A 15,327-nucleotide genomic window follows, 5' to 3' on the forward strand; every position below is an offset into this window, starting at 1 on the left:
ATTACTTGGATGAAGATGCTGATGCCAGCTTTGTTCTCCAGAAAGAAGCTCTGCTGGAAGGTAGGAGTCATGAGCCTGAGAAAGCCAGCACAGCTCAGCACAGCCCTCTGGAATTTGGATGCTCTCCCTCACTCTCCCTGTGGTCTCCTGTGCTGCTTGCCTGGGGGCATGGCAAGGTGAGTGGGTGAGGTTCACCCCCCAGAGGCTCCTGGGCTCCAGCACACTGCTTTTGGTTATCTGCAGATTTTGTAAGAGTTTCCAAAGTTAGGGGAAAGGTTTTCTCTACTATGGGTGGTCCCTGTTCAGGTACCCTTATGGTCTGAAACCTCATTACAGCAAGAAGGGAGGGATGAGCAGTTCATGTGTGTGTGTGTGTGTGTGTGTGTTGGGGGAGTGTTACAGTGGTTTGAGGATTTTTGTACTATCCAGGCAGGTAAAATTGTTAAATTATGCTCCTTTCTGCAAGCAGCACAGCACAAGGGGAATCTGCAATTGAGCCAAGGACCAGCGAGAAGGGAGTGAGTAGAGAGAAGAGGCAGAAAGCAAGCCCGTGTGTTCCTGACCTGGAGCCTTGAAGGGGAGGGCAGGAGGCTTTTGTGCAGCTCCTTGCACTGACAGCAGGTACCTACCTCCACACGGTCTAAGTGCAAAAGAACTGAGAAGATGCTGAGTGAAGGATCTCAGCCCAGGCTAAGACCTTTCTGAGCAAATATCCACATAAACATACCCCAATTAGTGGTAAGTGTGGGCTGGCCAGCTGCCCATCTCACTTATGTCCCTACTCAAAAGAGCCACAGGAACTCATCTGCCTTCGGGTTCAGCACATATGTACGGTTTAACCAGCTTTTAAAGGCCAGAAAGTGCCTTAAACCACTTTGCCTGTCCAGGAAAGTGTCTGCCTGCTGTGAACCCCCAGCTCCAGTGCTCATGCTCCAAGAGCAGCGCTCTCAGCTAAGGGTTCTGAAGGGCACAGGGTGTGTAAACCCACCCAGAACCCGAGTCCTGCACCTTGTCCAGGCAAGCAGGCTCTGCCTCCCTGATTCTCCTGGGCAGTGCATCAAACTGCTTGCAGGGAACATCCCATCCAGCCCCTCTGCAGCCAGGGAGAGGCACCAGGAAACGGCTGCATTGCACATGAAAGCCACAATTCTCCCCTGTCAGCTCTCCCCCCAGCACCTGGCTCAGACTGGTACCAGCCATAACGGGAGTACCCGGGGAGTGCACGGGGTTGCAATGGAACCTGAATGCTGCAACAGCACTGTGGGATATTTATTTTCTGAGGGTTTATTTTGTAATACTTTATGTATCTCTGCAGGTGTTACATGTTCTCTGATGCTGGAAAGCCCTTGTGAAGACCTTGCTCCATCCAGAGGGAGCAGAGAGGTGCACTGTGCGAGGGAACATCATCTGCAGCCAAGGTGGGAGTAATGCGTAGTGAGATGCTGATTTTGGACACAAACTTGTAGGATATAACCCCACGCCAGAAGCCAACTCCTTTCAAGTTTGAAAAACATGGATGAACCCCAGATACATTTTGCTTGCTCTTTCCAGTTAAGCATTGGAAGCACAGCAGCCAGGATAGGTACAGTGGTACTGTGTTCTGCAGCCCCAGTGGGGACCGGCGCTGATTTAAGCAGGACCTTTGTTTTGGCTTGCACGGCAAGAGCTCAGAGTTTGAACTTTTATGATCACAATAATCAGGTTACTTTGCCTGGAGCCTGATTAGTACATAGCTTGGCAAAACGTATTGCATGCACTGATCCCTGCTTGTGACTTTGTTTGACAGAGAAGAGGCCAAAAGGAGTTAAAGGCTGAAGCCAGCTGCAGCCAGACATTAGCCATGCACCCCATTTTCCACGGTGTGGGCATCCCTGGGGGTGCAGGGTGGGCCCTGAGGGAGCCATGGCCCGGAGGGCTCTCCCTGGGCAGCACTGAAATAGGTGCTGGGGGAAGCTGCCTGCGGCTCGTTAATGAAGTATTGATGTATCTGCAGTGTATATTCGAAATGAGCCCATAGTGATGGAGTTAGATGGCAGCTCTGCCAGCGCGGGGCTCTGCCCCTGTCTGTAACGGGGTACGATCGCTTTTTTGCGCTTTTCCACACAGAGCTCCCGAGCCGGGCGCACAGGGCCGGCGCTGGGGCTGCCACCGAGGGTGCTGCAGGGTGTGGGGCACTTTGCCCCAGCCGCGTGCGGCACCGAGCGAGCCCCTTCGGCTGGGGCTGCGCTCCGCAGCCCGGATGGAGCACCCGGGCTGTGCTGGGGGGCGGCTCGGGGGCTGCTGCTCCCGGGCAGCCGCTCCTCCTCTCCGCAGCTGTGCCGTGAGCGGCGGGAGGATGAGGAGGGTGAGGAGGATGCCCCGTGCCCGCCGAGGCAGCCGGGCTGGCGGCGGCACCTCCCCCGCGCGGCGGCCCCCGCCTCCCCCCGCCTCAGCGCTTTAAATGCCTCGGCCGCGGCGGCAACAAAGGCGGGCGGCGGCTGTGAGTGAGGGCCGAGTGCGGGTCGGCGAGGCGGGGCTGGCGGTGAGTGACCGAGGGTCGGTGGTGAGTGAGGGGCAGCGGGGCCGGGCTGGCGGTGAGCGACGGAGGGCCGGCGGTGAACGAGGGGCAGCGGGGCCGGGCTGGCGGTGAATGAGCGACCGAGCGTCGGCGGTGAGCCAGGACTGAGGGGCAGCGGGGTCGCAGGTGCCGCGGGAGGGCGGGAAGGGCCGTGCCCCGCCCGGCCCGGTCCCGCCGCCCTCGGGGTCTCGGCTCCGGCGTTAGGCGGCCGCCGGGTGCGAGTGGGCTCCGGTGGGCAGCGTGGGGCGGACGAGCGCCAGCTCCGCTGCGGCGTAACTTCTGTTAATTCTTATTATTTATGTTTATAACCCCATCAGTATAAACTTCTAAGAGCGGCAGATGTGTATGGCCGCGGCTGCCCGGGCTGCCTGCCACCCCTGCTCCTACTCCTCTCCCCGCCGGGGCTTTGGCAGCACATGGTGGCTGCGGAGCCCGCCCGGTGGCGGCACCGCGGGAGAGAGGATGGGCGGGGGATGAGGCAGACCCCGGCTCCTGCCTTCCTCCGGTTTGTGCTCACCCTCGCCTGAATTTGACAGATCCCTGCTGGCCTGGGTCAGCCCGCAGGGACCCGCGAGTCGTAGCAAGGGATTTACTATGTGAGTAATTTTAGAAGTATCTATATTCGTCTCTAATAGCACACAGCAGGTCAGGCTGCAGAGAGAATAAATAATGTGTAGCGTGTTTTTTGTGCTGCTGCGTACTAGTCTTTCAGGGCAAGTCTATGTTCCTGCATTTATGAGCCCCCGGTAAATCAGGGCAGTGGATGGGGACCAGGGGGTGAAGGAGTGGGAACTGCTGCTGCTTTATGCTGTTTCCATATCTGCTTGCCACAACTGGATCTAATCACTGACAGTGTCAAAACAGAAATAATCTGCAAGGAGAAAGGTGCCATGGGATAGCAGCTGGATGTAGCAGGAGATTTTCTTGGCTGTGAGGGAGTGAGAAACCAGAGCTGCCTACTAATGTGTGAGGAATGAGTCTAACTCTCTCTCTGTGACTCCTTCTTTAGTGGCACACTCACAGGACTGCACTTGCCTAAAGACTGGTAGCTAACCTGGAATAATTTTTCTGAGCTGGGATAACTTTAAATAGATGGGAGTGCTGTGATGCAAGGCTGCATCATCCTCCTGCTCTCAGAGGGGAGTCAGTGGAAGGAGACCCCAGCAGGACGGGGGAAGTGTACATAAGGTGTGTTACCGAGGGGGAAGGGGACAGCTTTCTGTCCTCAGCTTTTGCTGCAAAAACTGAGTATTGTACTGACCTTGGTTGTGCATCCTGGAAAGTTGTCCTCATCTCCTGGTGTTCAGGACAAAATAAGGTAACAAACACTCATCCCTTGTGTTTCATCACAGTGCCCTGGGTCACTGTGTCAGGGAAGGCTGAAGTGGAGCTTTAAATACCTGAGCTCATATAGATAAAAGTGATGCTAAATCTTCCCCAAGAGGAAGAATATTACCAGGAAAAATCTTCCCCAAAAGGCCCCTGGGATGGAGGCCAAGAGTGTCTAATGAGGCAGACTTTTCCTGTTAGCTGCAGTTCTTGATGTGGGAGGGTGAAGGCTTGGGGGCTTGGAGTCAGCTGATGTGGGAATCTCAGCGGGCAGGCAGCCCATCTCCAGGTCTGCTCTGCTCTGGGCAGCTGACTGCCTCACCTGGGCATAAGCGACTGCTCTGGAGGTGATGCAGCTGCTGAGTCGAGACAAATCATCTGTTTTCTTCTGGTTTAGCAGATAAATTGTTTGGATGATGGTGCTGCAGGGATGAGCAGCTCTGTAGTGCCAAGGTGTGTGCTCTGTCAGTGTTGGGGACAGGACAGCCATGCAAAGCTGCAGCTTGGCTCCAGATAAATCTATGTGCTGCTTTTCTTTTCTCATTTAATGGTTGCTTCTCTTAGGTAAGCTAAGTACGGTGGAAGGAGTTGTGTTTTGTGGGTTTGTGGGAACATTGGGGGGTCCTCTGCTGAAACGTGTGCCTCTGGCAAAAGTGGTGCGTGGCCTGAAAATTGAGATCAGCACATTAGTGAGTTGCCACATTATCACTGGAGCTGCAGTGCTCAGTTTGGCGTGTATGTGTCTCCTGCTGACAGCAAATGTGAGGTTAGGTTTCAGGAAAGAGGAATATGTGATCATATCAACTTAATTCCTGGACACAAAAATATTTGTTGATGTGGCTTTGAGCAGGCTGCCTGCTCTGGTGGCTGCTGGTTTTGTGCCCTTTAACTTGGTTAAAACCAAAGAGTGGAAATGTAGGTGTATCATTGTTCACGGAGACCTAGTTTTCTAGGGACAAAATAGGTGAGTTACTTAAACCTTGTTTTGCAGTGACTGCTGGCAGAGTCATTTCCTGCAGGAGCTGGGAATACACGAGAGGAATTAGAGGTGCCAGTATGAGATGGGCAGGGGTGGTCTAATGAAGGGCAGAGCAGATGCAGCCAGTAATGTTCTGAATCTTAACTGTCCTTGAGACAGCGGTGCAAGGGAAACTGCTGCAGGAGCAGATTACTGTGTATTCAGAGGCTTATGTTCCTGTGGCCTCTGTCGGAGGACAGGCAGGCACTGAAGGGCAGCTCTGCGCCGAGGGGGTGTGTCCCCAACACTGCCCACACAGACACCTTAACCAGAGCACTTGGGCAGCACAGTCTCACCCAGCTCCTGTCCTGCTCCGGGCTGGAGGAATCAGGGGATAGTAATGGATCAGGTTGTGTTTCCCTTTGCTCTCAAGCTGACTGATGTGGAGGAGATGTTTGAACTCAAGTTCTTTGACTGCCAGTGCTTCTCCTCACGCCCTTGCTCTGTTGCATTGACAGTTTTTGGAAGGACAGAAATGGTGCTGCAGAGTCACGGTCCTCGTCCCTTTCCACAGGAGAGGTTCAGTGGCGTGCACAGCTGCTGGTGAAAATGTTGTTTTCCTGTTCTCTACTCAACATTCATAAAGATCAGTGTAAAAGGTCTGACAGAATTGTTTTGATGATCATTTACAAAGTATCCAGACCTTTTCCATAGCCCTCAGATTTTGGAAGAGTGATGTAAATCACAATTCTGCACAGGATTAGCAATCAGAGAGCATTATGAATCAATCTGATGCTTTGTCTTAACCATATAGCCCTTCTTAGAATGCTGACCTACATTTTAGAGCTTTCACTATAACTGCTTCACCAAGGACAGACTTTGCTTCCTAGGGTAAGGTGGCCCAGCTGCTGGACATGTTTGTGTTTGAAGAGCATTCCTGGTGGCTTCAGATGTGCTTGAAGTCTGTGCTGCTTGACTGGGTAGCTTGTCAGTGAAGTGTGAAATACAAGTGGTTCCTTTGAATGTTCTTTTAATTGCAATTGTGCTGCTGAAAAAACTAGGAGATGAAATGAGATGCTTTCTGTATAAAGTGCTCTTAGATGTTGAGCCAGCAGGGATCATCGTTATCAGATCCTCGAATCACTTGTGTGATTAAAAACCTTGGGAAATCTTATATGATTGAGCCACTTGCTATTAGGTAAAAATGAAGGTTTATTGCCTTTCTGAATGTGTGCTGCAGCTCAGCCTTTAGTGAGATGTGAACCTGAAGCTTCTGTAAAATCTCTCCCTGTGGGTCACTGATGGCACTGAATGTGAATGCACATCTGCTTTTTCCACTTGCAGGTGAGTTTTCCTGCTGATTCCCCGAATGACGAAGTGAATGATAATTAAAAGGAGAGTCCAGAACCGTGTCTGCAAAGCAGTGACTTGGCTGATTTAAAGCAGCACTTAAGCCCATTTCTACCTGTCATTATGATTTCAGCTCTGCAGGATAGATTCTTTGCTTTGAAGGACTCTGGGAAGCAAGGAGAAGTGTGTGTACTGGTGTGCGTGTGCTTCCCAGCATGTACCAGTAGCATGGGCCATGGTAAAGGTCCTTCCAGGTGGAGTGTGTGTACAGCAGCATGTTCATGTGCAGATCTTGGGTATGGGACATAATTTGTTTCTATGAGTGTCCAGGAGCTCTGTCTGTGAAATCAGAGCAGAGGAGGTCATTCCTGTAGCTTTTTGTCTCAGCAGGCTCCAAGCCAGGCTCCAAGCCTTTGCCTAGCTTGGGTTTGCTGGTCCCTCTGCAGAATTTGGAAACTGCCTGGGGTGCTTGGCTTGGGATGTCTGAAATTAAGAGCTCTGCCACAAAGTCATCCAATGGTCTTGAATGTTTAGTTGTGGTCTGTTGCTCACAAGTTCTCGCAACCTCTGCTCTCAGAGGTTGATGTAGAAAGCTGCAACACAGCATCTTGCTGTTTCTTTTTCTATAAATAGCTGAAATAAAAAGGTCTGTTTGCACATAATATCCCTCCTTCTAACAACAGGATGCTGAAGTGCAGGAGGCCTCTGCTTTTCTACCTTGCCTCCTGTGCCCCAGACCCCTTTGCCTGGGAACAGTGTGTCTGTACAGGCAGAAGAGAGCTCTGTGCCAGACTCTGCTAACGTTTCTCTGTGCTCCTGATGTGTGTTAGCTCTGGGAACAGGCAGCTACTGAAAATGAGCTAAGCAAAGCTGCTCCTGGTACCTCAGTGCTGCTGAGGAAGTGGAGAACCTGAATGCACCCAGCACAGGATGCCAATCTGTCTGGCTGTACATCCCATACTGATCCCTGGTCACTGGTGGGTGTTTGTCACAGAGCTTGTGCCTGGGACTCCCAGAGCTGATGGAAACTGGGAACAAGCTAATGCTCCCTTCATAAATGTTGCATCCATTCTGCTTACAGTGGCTGCAGCAGTTTGGATTTTCAGCTGTAAAATTTTGCAGAAAAATAAAAGTTGTTTACAGCAGTGATTAATTTTTTAATATGCATTTGTGTCTTTGTGGTACAGTGTTTGCTGATTAGGAAATCAAAGGGGTTCCAATCAACCTGATTGTGTTCAGTGGATTTTCTACAAGTACCCTGTGTGTGCCAGCAGAGTCCCAAGTGTGTGGGGAGAATGTGATGACCCTCACTGGGATGGAATGACAATAGAAAATGCCACAGCAGTTGTGCAGCAATGACAGCTTTCTAAAATGGATCTCCTGGGGACTAAAAGACATCTGTGGTCCTGGTTTCCCCCTGCTAATCTTAAGGACTTGCTTTTACCTTGAAATAACATTTAATGCACAACATCAGAATAATGACTTTTTTGTTCTAAATTTCTTTGCAAGACAGAATCCTTAGGAAAGGCTGCAAGCAGAGCTCTGTTGCCTGAGCTGCTCTCTTCTGAAGGCACAGAGCATCCCAGAAGCAATTAGTTTGTATCTTAAATGAATAAATTATTAAAGAAACTTCTCAGAGAAGATGCCTTCATGCTGTGAGTCGCATTGCCTAACAAGACTGAAAATTTGAGTGTGATCCTTTGTTAACTAAGTTGGGTTAATGTTTATTTATTTAGTTGATTTTAGTTTTTATCTCCTTCCATCACAGTTTGGTTCTTCCTAAATTCAAGATTTTACTTTGGTACAGGGATGGATGATCACTGTGTTTATTCTTGGTTATCCCTGTGACCTGACTGTGGTCCTGCTATTCTTTGTGCTTGCAAGGGGTCTTAAGGAAATTAAAAATTTAGGTGTACAAGATTGTAATTGATGGGATAAAAATCTCCTTGTTGGTCTTGTGAGACCCCACCTGGAGGGCTGCATCCACCAGGTCTGGGGTCCCCAGCACAGAAGGACTTTGGCCTCTTGGAGCGAGTCCAGAAGAGGCCACCAGGATTCTTAGAGGGATGGAGCACCTCTCCTGTGAGGAAAGGCTGAGAGAATTGGGTTTGTTCAGCCTGAAAAAAGGAGGGGCTGAGGGTAACGTAACTGGGACCTTCCAGTGCTTGAAGGGAGCCCTCAGGAAAGATGGAGAGGGACTATTTACAAGAGCCTGGAGGGACAGGTCAAAGAGAAATGGCTTCAAACTGACAGAGAAAAAATTCTTCCCTGTGAGGGTGGTGAGGCACTGGAACAGATTGCCCAGCGAAGTTGTGGATGCCCCATCCCTGGAGGTGTTAAGGCCAGGTTGGATGGGCTTGGAGCAACCTGGGATAGTGCAAGGTATCCCTGCCTGTGGCAGGGGGTTGGAACGAGATGATCTTTAAAGTCTCTTCCAACCCAAAACCTTCTATGATGATTCTATGATACTTTCTATTTTTTGGGTTGCTTACATTTTTATATAAATTTATATTTGTACTTCTTCAGCTCTTATTTCTCCAGCAGAGGTTCAGTGTAAATAATTGTCAGGGAGTTGGGCACTTTGTAAGTGAAGTCCATTAGCAGAAATGTAGCAAAAATGGAAAAGTTGTGCTCTGGCTTCTCTGGGCTGGTATTTCACAGGCAAGTCTGACTAATACTTTACATGTTTTATAAGAGTCTGGAAGGTGCTGGATGGATTTTGCTCTCATCCACATGATGGTATCTGTGAATATGAAGCTTGTTTTCCATTAACAGGTGTTCTTGCAGTTTTCCACATAAGCATTTTCCACAAATGCTTATGTCCATGAGAGTGTTGCTTTCTTGGGAAGATCATAATAGAGTGACTGATTGTGTCTTAACAAATTTCTTTCATAGCTTGATAATGTATATTTTGTGAAGTCTGTAGCTGCATGGGGAGCTGCCTTGCACCTTTCTGAACAGAACCCATTGTGGTGGGGAAGTAAGTGATGTGTTAGGACTTGCCTCCAACAAATACTGCAGGGGCAGGTTTCAGTTGGACAGGGATGGCATTCGGGGTGAAGGAATTGAGAACAGAGATGAAACAGTCCCAAGGATACATTTTAGTATTGGGGGCAGGGGGATTTCCAAAGGCAAAAATGGAATTGATAGAAATAAGTGTTGCTTGTGCCTGTGACATGAAAGGGTATTTTTGGAGATGTGGGAGTCCCCAGTTGGAGAGGAAGGAAGAGCAACGGCTGGAATGCCTTGTGTGATGGGTTTCTGCTAATGGGACAAAGTGAGGGATCACTGGCATTTTTAGGCTCTTCAAATTTAATTTAATGTGTGTTTAAAGAACAGCTGTGTTGAATCCTGCAGACTGAGCAGCTACCTGTGGATTGAGGAGTCTGAAAAAGTGATGGAGCCTTGGTGTTGGGCAGTGGTTCCATGTCCTGTGTGCATGGACCACTGCCAGGCTGCCTGCTTTAACAGAGAGGTCAGAACAGTGCAGAGAGGTGGGGGAACTGCATGGATGGGATGTAATTTTCTGTAGATTTATCTGCTGATTTTCAGAGCAATTGCTACTTGTCTCTTCTGTTTTATTCTTTTATAACATAGCATGGGTGTGGAGTGGCAATTATTTTAGGTTCTGTGGATGTGGCTCAGCAATTTCAAATGTGGTTAGAAGTGTGTTTTTAAAAATTGAGGTGAACTCCTTAAAGTCTGCACCTGGGGTAACAGTCAAATTAATTTTCAAGTGTGATATAGATCCCCTCTCCCTTTCCAGTTTCAGTTTTGGAAACTTTTTACCACTTTGTAAATGACTTTGCAAAACACCCATCTCTTTCAGATGAACTACATGTTCTAAGGTTAAGAAGTTTGCTTAGTTACTAGGGGAGTACAGTTGGGTAACTATTTTATTAGATATTCATGGATGGATTGTTTAATTAGATGATCATATGCAATCTAAGGAGAAAAATTCAGAAAGGTTAATTAAGGTATGGTTAAAAAATTTGATGTCAGAAATGGTGTTAAGTTTCAGCATGGACCATCTTAATTAAAATTTGTTTAGTTCATGCTGGAAGTGAATGGAAATTAAGGAAATTTAAGCTTACCATAGCTACAGATGTGGGAGTGTACCAAGGTAATTAATGCATATTAACTCATACTTTTAAAATTAATTTCTGGCATTAATTTGGCTTGATTTTTCCCATCTGTCTTCACACAGACAACACTCTGGAAGCCTCACTTATTTGAGGTATTGCAGAAATGCCTTTTTTCTCCCCGCTATTCCTTTGCGATCTCTGCGCTGAGATTTTACGCTGGGCGAGGACAGCTAGTCGAGCCCTGCCGGTGATGTTTCAAATGCTTAATCGTGCACCTAAACATTGTCTTACTGCTGCCAGCGCTTCGCATCTGTGCGGTGTTCTCAGGCGCGAAGGTCACGTCCTGCCACACGTGCACCGCAGCCCCTCGGTGGGGTGGCTGCCTCCGAGGCTGCGGGGCAGGAAAGGGGCGGCTCTGGCTCTTCTCGTGGCTCAGCTCCGCGCAGCCGAGCCCTGGACCGCCCGTGTGCCAGAGCCCGTCTCAGCAGCGCTCAGCCTGCTCAGCACCTCGGCCGGGAGCCGATCGGGGGCTGGGCTGAGCTGAGAGAACCAGTCGCTGCTGTCAGAAGATCCCTGCTTTTCCTTCCCACGTTCTGCCCACGTGGATTTCCCCTGGTTGCTGTAACTCCCTGATCTGGAAGAAAACAAACGCGGGGTGTGGTTAAACGCTGCACAGGGCTCCGAGTAAGTGGGGGGAACAGCTGTGAGCGTGTTGCCAGCCCCCCACATTCCCCTGGGTGTGCAGCCCCAGCTCGTGCTGTTCTTGGCCAGCTGATGCTGTAGACTGTGGGATGGTGATGATGACTTTTGGAGAGCGTGGGCTATGATGGCTGCCCTAAGCCCACCTGCCAGGGTTTCACTAACCACAGGTTATGCTGGTGGGAAGGGGTTTTTGGCTTGCTTTTTCCATCACTGGCTGTTTTTCTGAAGTGAAAAGCTCAGGCTGGGTGAGAAGGTGATCATATCCTGCTTCTCCTCATCTGAGATTGGCCCACAGGCATGTTTTAATGCTGTGTCTTACAATCTTGAAGTTGTTTTAGGGCATTTCCTTTGTCCACATTCCTGGCTAGCTTTCTCATCCTTCCAGTATTGCTCCTTCTAGCCCCTTTCTGCTCCTGCCAGATTCCTAAGCAGCCATGTCTTAGACAGCTTTGGGTCTCTCTGGTCCTCGAGCATCTTTTAGCCCTTCCTCATCCTTGGCCTTCTTTCCCTTCAGTTTCATGAAAACAAACTCCTGGGAAAAAAAATCCCAAACCAAAAATACCACCACAAGAACCCCTACCCACTCTCCAAATGTCCAAATACATTCTGCCTCTTTTCTCTGTAGTTGCACTTATTATTTTTCACAAAACTGAATTTAGCTGTTGGTGTTATCAGTAGTTCTAATGAATTTTTTTATAGCCAGTTACCAGGAGACTATTAGCTGTGTGTTTGTGTCAATAAGTAGGTATAATGGTTCAGAGCAGATGAGCTGCAAAAACTACCCCCTTATAAAAGGCCTGTGGAGAAGTTAATTTGGTGTTGCTCACTGGAGAAAGAGAATCTTTAGCTCTGGTTCGGGGAGGAGGATCAGGTAAGTTCAGTTCATCTTGAGTAAAATGGGTTTGAACTGGAAATGTTGGTCTTTGCAATACCCAGGGTAAACAATGAGAAACTTCTGAGTTGGTAGGTGTGGAAGAAGGGTCCTGCTGGGGCATTGCTGGGACAAGACTGTGGCTAGGTGAGAGACTGGATCAGCCATAACCTGCACAGGTCATCTCTCTCCATGGCCATGGAATAGCTCCTGCTTGAGCTGTGGCTGGGGAGGTTGGCTGTGCCCCTGTTGCTGCATTGTATCCTGGTGATGTGTGGGAGACCAAGTCCTGCTTCAGCTTGCCTTGCAACAGGTGAGTTTCTCTGTTCCTGGGAACAAAGCGCAATAGCACGGGATTTCCCCTCTAGGGTATCCTGATAATGTCCTGGTAACTGAGTGTGTCTCTCCCCAGGCCTGTGGCCAACCTAGCAATCACTAACTGGATTTTCAATTCCTGCCCTTGAGGCTGTACCCTGTTCTGGGTAGCAGAGGTTAAGGTCTGGCAGCAGTGATCACATCAATCTCAGATGACTAAGGCACTGCTGAAGTGCCTTTGCTGCTCTCTGTGTCCTTGGTTCCCGAGCTTCTTTTCTGCAGAAGGTATGTTTTTGGGTTTCTTTGTCTTCTGTGGTGCTGCTGAAGGCACAGTATTTGCACAGAGCCCATTCCTCTGAGATGACGATCATTCTTCTGCTTAAGCACAAGCTGCCAACTTACAGAATTAATTGCCAGTGGTCTGCAGTAGCCCTTGACTTGTCCTAGAATTTGCTTTAATAAAAGGGAATGGATCTTTAATGAAAGTGGAAGGACTTCTGTATTTTCCCTGGAAATACAGAAGAGGTTGCAGAGCCAGGCTCTCAGAAGGCAGGACAGCTTTTAAGTTATACAGCTCAAATCTGACTTGTGTGTGTGCTGCAGGTTCTGATTGCATGATTCCACAGCTGCTGCTTGGCTTGATGCTGCCTTGCTCATTGTGCATAACTGATCTGTATTTGTGGTTGTTTGGGGGGGGTTTTATTCTCCTTTTTGCAGCTCTGAGGTTGTGCTTTACTTGTGTACTTAAGCCCTGCCTCAAGGACAGAAACACAAGTTTTCCAATATGCTCCTCTGTGGTGCTGCTCATAAATGTCCGAGCTGCTGCAGTTCATGGTGTGTTTGTGGGAAAGCAGCTCTGTAAATGGGGAGCTGAGGCATGCACAGGGTACTCAGCCAGTTTTGGGTGCTCTTCTGGGAAGCTGCCAGGAATTCTCTCCTCTTAATTTCTGATGTCCATGAAATGGAGTTCTGTGGCTGAGAGCTTAGCCCATGTGCAGACCTGATCATGAGTCTGTCCTTGTGCAAGGGTCAGGCAACAAGGGATGCGAGAAGTTTATTTTAAGGTTTGTTTGATTTCACAGCAACTGTAAAGGAACCAAAGCAGGAATCACTTCCTTGTCAGCATTAGTTTGCCTCTCCCAAGACTTTATCTGGCTTTTGTGCCTTACTTACTACACCTTAAAAAAAAAAAATTATTGAAAAAAACCTCACCCATGTAGAATGTTATTTCAGTGCTGTCATTCAGTGAATGCTTCTGCTGTGTGAAAGGAGTATGCTGTGACAAAAGGAGGGGCAGGATTATAATGTCCTTCTTTTGTGTTTTATGGATAGAGGAGAGGGCTGGGCTCCTAAGTCCACCACATAGGCTCATCCTGCTTGAATGATCAACAGACAGTGCTAATGAAACATTGTCCTCCCTATGGACCCTCGGTGGGGAGGATAGGCTGTGCAGACACGATTTGTTGGCTGGTTGGCACCAGTAGCCAGGGGAGCCATGGGCTCTGCCAGTGGCCCAAGAGCAAGTATTTGCTCCAGTCATTGCTCCTCCTCAAGCTTGTTCTCAGCCTACCTTCCAGTCCTTGCCTTAGTTGTCTTCATGGATGAGTCCTGGTCTGAAGCTCTTTGGTGTCTCATTCCATTTCTTGTCTGAGATGTTGTCTGGGTTTCACATCCCACTCCCCTGTGTCTGGTAGACCTGCCCCATCCTGGCTTCTTTATTCCTCACGTCTTCTCATCTTACTGATGTGACCAGAGGGTGCAGCTGTCCCTGCCAGTGGTGGCATTGTTCGTGTCCCTGCTCCCCAGCCAGTGTCTGTGCCTTCCCAGCCATGCTTGCCCTCATCTGAGCCTCTGTGTTGTGAGGCCTGGGGGCATTCCTGGCTGGTGCTCTGCAAAGGCTTTAATGATTTTCCACTTAATTGTGATTAACCTGACAGGCAGAGCTTTGATTATTGCATTCTGGAAGAGTTGTGGTGGCAAGATTTCTAACTTTGGGATGAATCAGCATTAACAATTAAGCAATAAACAAACACCATTTCTTTTACAAGACGACAGACAGCAGGATGTTTTCCTCTGCCAAAGCATCCATCAGGCTATTGGTTATGCTGTAGCTGGTAAGGTGGGAAGGAGAAATAGTTCCTCACTGTAGAAAGAAGATAAGTCATAAGTCTCCATTGACTGCCAGTGGGAGGGATGCTGAATGACAGAGGAGGCAGTTGCCTCCTCCTCCTGGTCCCACAGGCTGGTGATTACTGGCCATTAGTGCAGAGACCTGTCACACTGGAGCCTGGATGTTACTAGAGTGTATTAAATCCCTTCAGGCAGACAAACTCACCTGGATTGGTACTTAATTTTCAGGATCTTTCCAAATAGATCCTCTGTTTCAGGAGGGGAGAAGAATTAATGATAAATTAATGAAAACTTTTACATTTCTGAAATAGTTGGTAATTATGGGCCCCTACTTAACCTTGTCATCTTTCAAGATATTGTCTCTTTTAGTAATTATCTGCTTGTATTCCTGATGGGGAAACTTGCAGTGTAGAAATGTTGTGCTGATGAATTTCTCAAACTCTGGTTTGACCTGAAGGCAAGGAGACCTGATCACTCTTGTGCTCATGGCTTTCAAGCTCTGCCAAGGGACCCTGCCCACCCTGCAGCTGGTGGCTCTCAGCACCCAGCATAGGCTCTGTGCACAATCTGGAGGGTGCTGGGCTGTCAGAGGTGTTCCTAAGCAGGCACTCTTGCTGTCCTGCTTTGGTGAGGGGCACATCCTTGATCCTTTTGCCTCCCAGAGATGCTGGTGAATATTTTTGAGCATTTTGCCCTGTTAGCAGGAAGGAGTGGGTGGATGGCTGGGAAGCTCCCTTGGCCCCAACTTGGCTGCTGTGCTTCCTCTTACGGCTCTGTGCCTGCCCAGGTTCTGCCACGGCAGAGGTTGCATTGCCTCTGGTGGCACCTCGGGGCTCACTTTCCAGTCATGTATCAAGGCAGACTTCAGCAGGGAGCAGGTAGCCAGGGGTGGATTGTTGTATGTTTTTAAAACTGCTGTCCCTGAAGAAGTGCTGCCTGACTGGGCAACCAGTGTGCCAGGCTTCTTCAATTGTCTGTGCTTCTCTGCATCCCTTTTATCTCCTGTTTGCATCTTTTTTCTCACTTAAAT

The 15,327-nt window shown here is 48.9% G+C and overlaps 1 protein-coding gene across 3 annotated transcripts in view; it reads left to right on the forward strand.

Annotated features, from left to right (window-relative positions):
- The first annotated feature begins 2,410 nt into the window (after nucleotides 1-2,410).
- The window catches only part of ST6GAL1 (ST6 beta-galactoside alpha-2,6-sialyltransferase 1), a 46,081-nt gene continuing 33,164 nt past the window's right edge, over nucleotides 2,411-15,327 (forward strand). For 2 of the 3 annotated variants that reach the window (XM_032119319.1, XM_032119322.1), the window contains exon 1: nucleotides 2,411-2,521. The gene's annotated coding sequence lies outside the window, so the exon portion shown is untranslated. Of the gene's footprint in view, nucleotides 2,522-3,062; nucleotides 3,154-15,327 lie in introns of those variants that run through there. The other variant, XM_032119320.1, reaches the window with a different exon arrangement.

This window comes from Corvus moneduloides, chromosome 10 (genome assembly GCF_009650955.1).
Source record: "Corvus moneduloides isolate bCorMon1 chromosome 10, bCorMon1.pri, whole genome shotgun sequence".
In the NCBI taxonomy this organism is placed as follows: domain Eukaryota; kingdom Metazoa; phylum Chordata; class Aves; order Passeriformes; family Corvidae; genus Corvus; species Corvus moneduloides.